A 7,830-nucleotide genomic window follows, 5' to 3' on the forward strand; every position below is an offset into this window, starting at 1 on the left:
AACAAAAAAACGCAGAGGATGGTTCAGATCTGAGAGCACGTCAGCGATGACGTGTAGCCTGATATTCGCTGTGCGGCCGGAGAATATAAATGACGGACTGATGAGGAGCGGTCTACTGTTCGGTCCAGTCCTCGTCAGGGAGCGAGAGCTCATCTAAATTAATCTAAATTCTCCTCCTGGTGTAAAACTATGTGAATTATTTCTGCTTCAACATGATCGGACTGAAGGAAAGGACAGCCGCTGTCAGACAGCTCCGTCAGACTCAGGGTTTCTTCAGGTGAACCTGCCAGTGAGCAGGTTATGTTCACAGAGTCAGTTACCGCGGTAACAGACCCAGAGTTTAAGTTATCTCTCTTTCTGGAACTGAAAACTCAGAGTTTCTCTCATCTCAGGGTTAACAAACTCAGAGTTTTCACAAAACCCGCTTTCTGGAATGCCCCCCAGCAGTGCACTTTGGATCTTGTCACCAGCTACACTCCATACAGGGGTTCTGTATGTGGGTGGGAACCAAGAACCAACCTGCTTCAGCACGATATCCCAATCGAAGAACAAAAGTCCGGCAGCTATATGGGAACACCTGAAGCCTGTGCTGGACTACCTGCAAGCGACACACCTAGAAGTCTCTGTGATACACTTTTTCAGTGACGGGCCTTGAACCCAGTATAAACAAAAGGGGATTTTTCTTTTCCTTTTTAGCTCTGAGCTGGAGAAAAGAGGCTTCAGGTTGTTGGAATTGTTTTTTTTAGGCCAATGATGGTGAGGGGGCTCCTGATGGTGTTGGAGCAGTCTTGAAGAGGACTGCAGACATGCTTGTAAGCAGAGACCAGGACATCCCAGATGCACATGGACTCTTCAAGGCCCTGGTGGAGACCAACAAAACCGTGAAGTTGTTTTTTGTGACTCAGAAGCAGTGGAGCGTGAATATGAGAGAATGCCATCAAACAATCCAGCAGTCCCATCAACAGTGAAGCTACATCAGATGGTTACCCCTGCTGCAGGAGAGAGAGTCTATCAGGATGTCAGCTGTAAATGGATTACAGGTGCTTCAACACAGAGCGCTTCAGCTTTAACAGAAAGTTTCTAAATGCTGTACCACAGAAGGAGACACAAGTCCAGAAGGGAGATCCAGAGGTGCTCGGGCAGTGATGCATGATCGATATGATGAAGGTAAGTATCTAGGAATTATCCGTGCTACAGATCAGACCATGTTTAATTAAAATGTCTGAACCGGGTTGGACCAAACAGCTTCTTCTGGCCTGCTCGTGAGGACGTACTGTGGTATTGTTTTGATGATGTGCTTGAGCTCATCCGGCCTTGAAGCCTGTGAAACTGCAACATTTAGAAATACAAAAACAAGTGTGGGCCAGGCTTTATGGATGAATACATGATGAAGCACTCGTAGAGTTCAGTGTTCAGCATTCGTATTGATCTAGTTTCCTCCACAGGAAACAATCTGAAGTATATATTTGTTTTTGTTTTCCATATTAAAAAAATCAGCATGCAAAACACTTCAAAACCACCCTTAACAATCGAAAGCACTGTCAAAGTAGGTAAAACTGTAATGCAAGCAATTTCCCCTCGGGGATCAATAAAGTATTTCTGAAAATGAATGGCATCCGATCTACAAAAATACACATATGATGGCTCGACCAACACAAGGCCCAACACCTCCTCGGGAAAGAGTTCAGGAGACGCTGCCCAGGCCTCGCCCACACTCGCAGAGAGGATGACCATGGACATCGCATCAGTCAAAGATGATATCCTCTCCTCCTTAAGAGAGGACATATCCTCTGTAATAAGAGAAGAGCTGAAGAATGCTATGAGGGGTCGAGTTCAAGTCTGAACAAGTGAGTCTTGAGTCTGTTGCGGAAGATAGCGAGTGACTCTGCTTAGTTCATAAATAAATGTGCAATTACCATGGTTACTGAGATGTTACGGTACAGATGTTGTTCTCTTTTTGTAATGTTTTACTGTGAGGTTCTGTAGGAGCCTGATTGGCTAACTGATGATAGTTGTTCTGCTTGGTTTTATATTCAAGCAAAGACAAGCACTCTCAAAGACTGTTCACACCACTGCCTGTTCTGACCTGCAGCCAGGGACCTTGTCCCAAAAGACTGATCGGACACTAATGTTGGTTGAGTCCAAGTTTTTTCCAACTTTCTGTCCAGTTCTTTCTGTGCAGATCCCTTTGTGCCCCAGGGATCCTACTGTAATAATGAGTTGTCATGTTCAACCCCATCACATTGGGCCTCATTCACCAATATCTTCTTAAGAATCTTCTTAGATTCTTACTTAAGTTGTTCTTAAGAGGTTCCTTAAGAAAACCCTACTTCAGATTCATCAACGTGTTCGTAAGCCTCAGAATTGTTCGCAGCTGTTCTTACATTAATGAATGCCAGCTCCTCATAAGTTGAGAGCGTGTGCAAGGTGAGTCTAATTAACATAGGATTAGCATAGGTAACCGCCCATTAATGCCCATAAAATCAAAGCCATACATCCTCACGCTGTAGTGGCTGAGGGGACAGGACACAGCAGGCCATGATTATCCTACAGACCTGTAATGGTGTGGGAGAGTCATAAGTTAAGATGCAAGGTGTTTGAATAAACGAGACCTTAGTCTAAGCAGATTTTATAATAAAATAAAATATAAAATGATGGCATGATTTCCAATTTACTTGATTAATGTTAAATCATTGGCACATTTAATTTATTTTAAAATTTAAAATTCTCTGTAAATTACCAAAAATATGAAATGAATAAATAAATAAATATGACAGAATTATCACTGTAATATTGTATTTTATTGAACTGCACAAGAGAAGAAAACACAACCATGTCAACATGTCGGCACTGAAATGTGCGTAAGAGTACTCCTGAGTGTTCGTAGGATTTGTTCTTACCTAAGAATAAATCCTGGATAAGAAAAAATTCATGAATGCCACAATCTTCGTAAAATCTTCGTGGGACTTAAGAACAAATTTGTTCATAAGAACGGTTCATGAATGAGGCCCATTGTGTTCTATCCTGTTACATGACAGATTTTTATGGATATACTGTTAACAAAGATACAAGTGTAATTTATTGTTGTTCAGTGGTGTGTACAATGTGTAGGGTAATCACTGTAATATAAAATAATTACCAAATTCTTATTTTAATGCATATTTTTATTATGCCATGGTCTCATAGAGTAGTGATGACAGGCTTTGGTGGTCAAACAGTGTGGATCATAAAATCATATTTCTAATTAGAATAAGTGATTTGAAACAAGGGACATATAAATGATAAGAAAGTAAAAGGATTTCTTACGCATCTTTTCAGATCAGACTCAAACTGGCTACAGGTTGTCCGTGATGGGATTTTTGAGAGAAATGATTTCAATCCTGAGGTGGGAAATTATTTTTTTCTTGAATGTTAAACAACCTCTTTATTAGATGAAAAATTAAATTTTTGAGGGTTGGTAAAGCCCAAAAAGCAGAGCTCTCAGAGAATCACCTGACTTTGATCAGGCACAAATCAGCTGAGTTGAAATGAAAATGACAACTACATCATTGTTACAACACATTTCACAACAGAAACACTACAGAAAGTCAAAAGTGATGAAAAGCTACAAAGAGAATTGTTCACTGCAGTGATGTCACGTGTGTTTATGTCGGTGAAGTGGAACTGGCGGGATCCTGTCCAAGTTTCTGACTTGGATTTTAGATTGGGATGACTGATGGAACGGTCGAGTGCATGTGAATGAATTATGAACTACAGCCTTTGTTATTTGGATCCATAGTGTCTAATGAAAGACTCACAAGCTTGATCAAACCCACCTTTAAGACTGCTCTCAGTTGTTAATAATAACAGCAGTGAGAACTCACAGAACTATGAGAGAACTTTAAAGAGTGCAGGGAGAAGCTCACTCAGCAGGAGACAAAACGCTGCAGGATTGTCCAATCATGTGTTGAAGTCTCGGCCTCGAGAGCCACTGAGGCACAACAATGCCACCCTGACACAAGAAGTGTGATGCTGCTTTACATTAGGACACCGCGGTGCTTCTGACAGCTCCCCAAATGTGGAACTGCAGAAAGACAAAACATGGTGCTCATGAATATGTATCACCTGAATACACTTGCCCTGGAAATAGAAGTGCTTGTGGACGAGCTGAATATAAATACCAGACAGCTTCCAGTGTAACCAAGAACATCTAGCGTGAAGTCAGTGGAAATTCATCACTTATCTGTTGAGGTAACTTGTTGTAGGAATCATCAAGCTAACATCTGGAGCAAAGCTCAAGATGGTGTGACCAGTAGTTGTTGAGATATGTATGTTTGTAATAACATACATTACATGTTACCGCCTGATATTTGCAGTTTCTGTACATCCTCCTAACAGACAGCAGGTCTGTAAGCCCTGTCTGAGACCCAGCTGCTACTTATTCATTCTTCGGTAGTTCAAAGCTCACAAATCACTACAGAAGACTGTATTAAATACAGACCGAGCTTCGGAAAAGTGAAGCCAATGTGGAAGTGTCTGAAGTCTGCATTCTTTCTAATGCCCAGCAGGGGGCAACTCCACTGGTTTCAAAAATAAGTCTGATTGCATGTAGGTTTATGAGAAAAAGACCCCACTGCTCACATGATTTATGACCTCAGTAAAGGGTTTCCTAATGAGTTTATGGACTCAGTGTCTACTTTAATGTCTCCTTCACTACAGAGTGATGTACAGTAGAATAGATGATAGAACAGGGGATGATTTAGGGCATGGTGTACCTCATGATTGACAGGTCACTACCATAGCGTGTCTCCGAGTTCACAGTCAGATCCAATCAGGTAATCCTCCCCAGCTCCGTCCTCAAGATGGTGACGGTCATAATGCCAAACTTCAAACTGGCAGGGTGACGTCACAGCAGGTTTACACTTGGTAAGAACTGAGGAACTGAGGAGCAGCTTTATCCAAACTGCTGCTGCTTATAAGGTTCAAGGTTTTTTTATTAGTCGTCTCACAAACCAGGTTGCAAAACAAAATGTATTTTAAGTTCCTTTATGCTACATAGAATCAATACTACACAAAACTATTTTACGGAGTTGAGTGTTGAGGATGATTTCAGGAGTCTCACAATCTGAGGAGTGAAGCTGCTCTGTAGTCTGAGGAGTGAAGCTGCTCTGTAGTCTCAGGAGTGAAGCTGCTCTGTAGTCTGAGGAGTGAAGCTGCTCTGTAGTCTGGTGGTACAGCAGCAGATAGTTCTGTATCTGTTGTCAGATGGCAGCAGGGTGAACACACTGTGGCTGGTTGGGTGTTGTCCTTTAGTATCTTTGGGCTCTGTGCAGACATCTCACTTCTCTGATGTCACTGATGCTCTGTAGAAGGTACCAGTGATGTTCTGGTGGTTTGGATCACCCGCTGTAGAGCCGTCCTGTCCTGGACCATGATGAACCAGGCCAACCATGCAAGTTACAGGTTGAGAAAAATATCATATATCATGTGATAAAAACATCTACATTTATATGTTCTTTGGTGAGTATGCTGCCATATTCACAGTGAACTTGGACTTTCCGGTAGTTCCACTCCAGAATGTAATCTGCTGTGTTGACAGCTAGAATGATTTATTTTTCATTGTGGCTGCAGATTGAGTCTAAATCAATTTAATTACAGCCTCTGAAACATCGATAACAAGCCTGTTTACATATTTTTCTTGTTGTCAAGAAAAGACCATACAACTATGTGTAAGTGTGTGTCTCTGTGTCTCTGTGTCATCCCACCTTAATGAGTAAATCTAACAACACAACATAATTATGTTTTAGTTTAAAAAAAAAAGTCCAGTCATTTCCTGAAGCAGCTGGTCACTCAACACTCAGACACTGTGCAGTTGTTGGGCTGCAGTTCTGTTCAACGGTGGATCCACATGTGGTACTGCAGGTAGTGTGTGTGTGTGTTCATGGTATAAAGGAGAAGGTCACCACATGCAACAGCCCGGCTCACTGATGTGTTTTAATAGTTTTCGGACAACAATGGAGTTCTACGACGCAGAGAAGGAAGATGTATCAGCCAAGATACATTGTTGTTGGTTTGGATCCTGATATTTGTTCATTAAAGATCCAACCAGTCTCTAGACTCGCCCTATTACTGCTGAGACATGAGCCCTTGAAAAGAAGTTGGACTGGGTTGTGTCTCTGCAGCCCTGCAGGGTTTATTGTGCCTCCTGCTGAATCTCTGACTGCTGCCTGGATTCATTAAGAATTGCCTGAAGGAGCAGAGCCCATCCACACACTGCAAAATAATATTAATGCAAGAAATGCTCCTGAAAGTTCTGGTTAAGAAGCAAATGGATTGATGGATTAAAATAAATGTATGAAAGGACTGCTAAGGTTGTCAGGGATGTAATTTCTACCGGGGACATGGAGACATATCACCCACATATTTCTGAAGTCCTGCTTCTGTCCTCCACAAGGTCACAAATTAATGTATCTGTCCAAGGAGCAGCTTAAACTGGATGAGACAGAGAGGGACTGATGAGACTGATACGCCTTCCTTATGGTAACATTTATAATCAACAGATAATGATGTCCATTTTCATGACAGTGTCACTGAGCCCTGACCTTCCAGTGAATCACATGCCCAGCCCTCAGCACAGCAACATTACCAAAGTCATTCACCATGAAACAGTAACCTAATAACACAGGAAGTTACAGACACAGTGACCAAACCACTTGGATCTGCACCAGGCTAACTACACAGGCTTGCTGTGATCTTGAGTTATTAGTCAGCTCAAAGTGAGGAAACAGTGAGTCAACAGCAGCAGCTAACATTAAAGTCCACTGTGTCGGATTTAGTGGAATTTAGCAGCAGAAATTAAATACAATATTGGAATATAGCATTCAGAATTATGCTTTTATTATTGTATTATCACCTCAAACTAAGACTCATTGTGTAGATTGTGTCATGTTCTTACAGAAGGGACAAACCAGATACTGGCTCTGTGGACGGCCTTTTGTGTCTTTAGCAGCCACAGCAGAGGGCGCTGGGATGAGGGGTATTCACCACTAGATGTCACTAAGTCCTGGACACTGGACCTTTAACTGGTTCATCTGAATTTCTTAATCAGAATTTTTCAAAAAAGAAAGATACAAAACTCAGTGAGGAGCAAAGAGGCAATCTTCCTCTGTGGCTGCTCCGACCAAACGGAGCTACTCAACACAGCTAACACAGCTAACACTAGCTAACGCTGGCTCTTCAGCTGGATGCTGAGTGATGATCAAAGCTCACAACCCCACCAAGCTAACTGTGTAGGTAACATGTGCATGTTGAGCTGACTAAAGCAAAGAGGTTTGTTTACTTTTTATTTACAGCAGGAGCTACAAATAATCAGTTTTTCACCTTACAACGAGCCCTTCACGTCTGCAGAGGCAGTGGGTCGCCTTTGTAGATCCACCATGTTGCATGTTGACCAACACATCTCTTTCTTCAGTTACAGAGACCATGTTTAATAACAATTATAATATTGTTATATAAAGCACATTATCTATAATTATCAGGCTTATATCAAAGAGATGAAATGTGACTTTACGTAGAGCATAATACATTTTACATACAGTAACTGATAGTTATTCTGATCACTGACACAGCATCTGATTCTTCTGTTAATTCAGCCAGACTCCGTTGTGCTGCAGGGAGGGAGGATGTCACCATGAACACTGAGGCACATGTGGATTTAGTTACAGGCAGGTGATCTCTCAGGTTGAAAAGAAAGTCTTCTCTCCTTCATCTTTTCTCTCTCACAGTCTCTCTTTGCTCCTGTAGTTTCAAAGTCCCTTTCAATATCGTAGCTGTGGTCAATAATGGATCAAA

Source organism: Pagrus pagrus, assembly GCF_965226575.1.
Source record: "Pagrus pagrus genome assembly, chromosome: 18".
NCBI lineage: Eukaryota > Metazoa > Chordata > Actinopteri > Spariformes > Sparidae > Pagrus > Pagrus pagrus.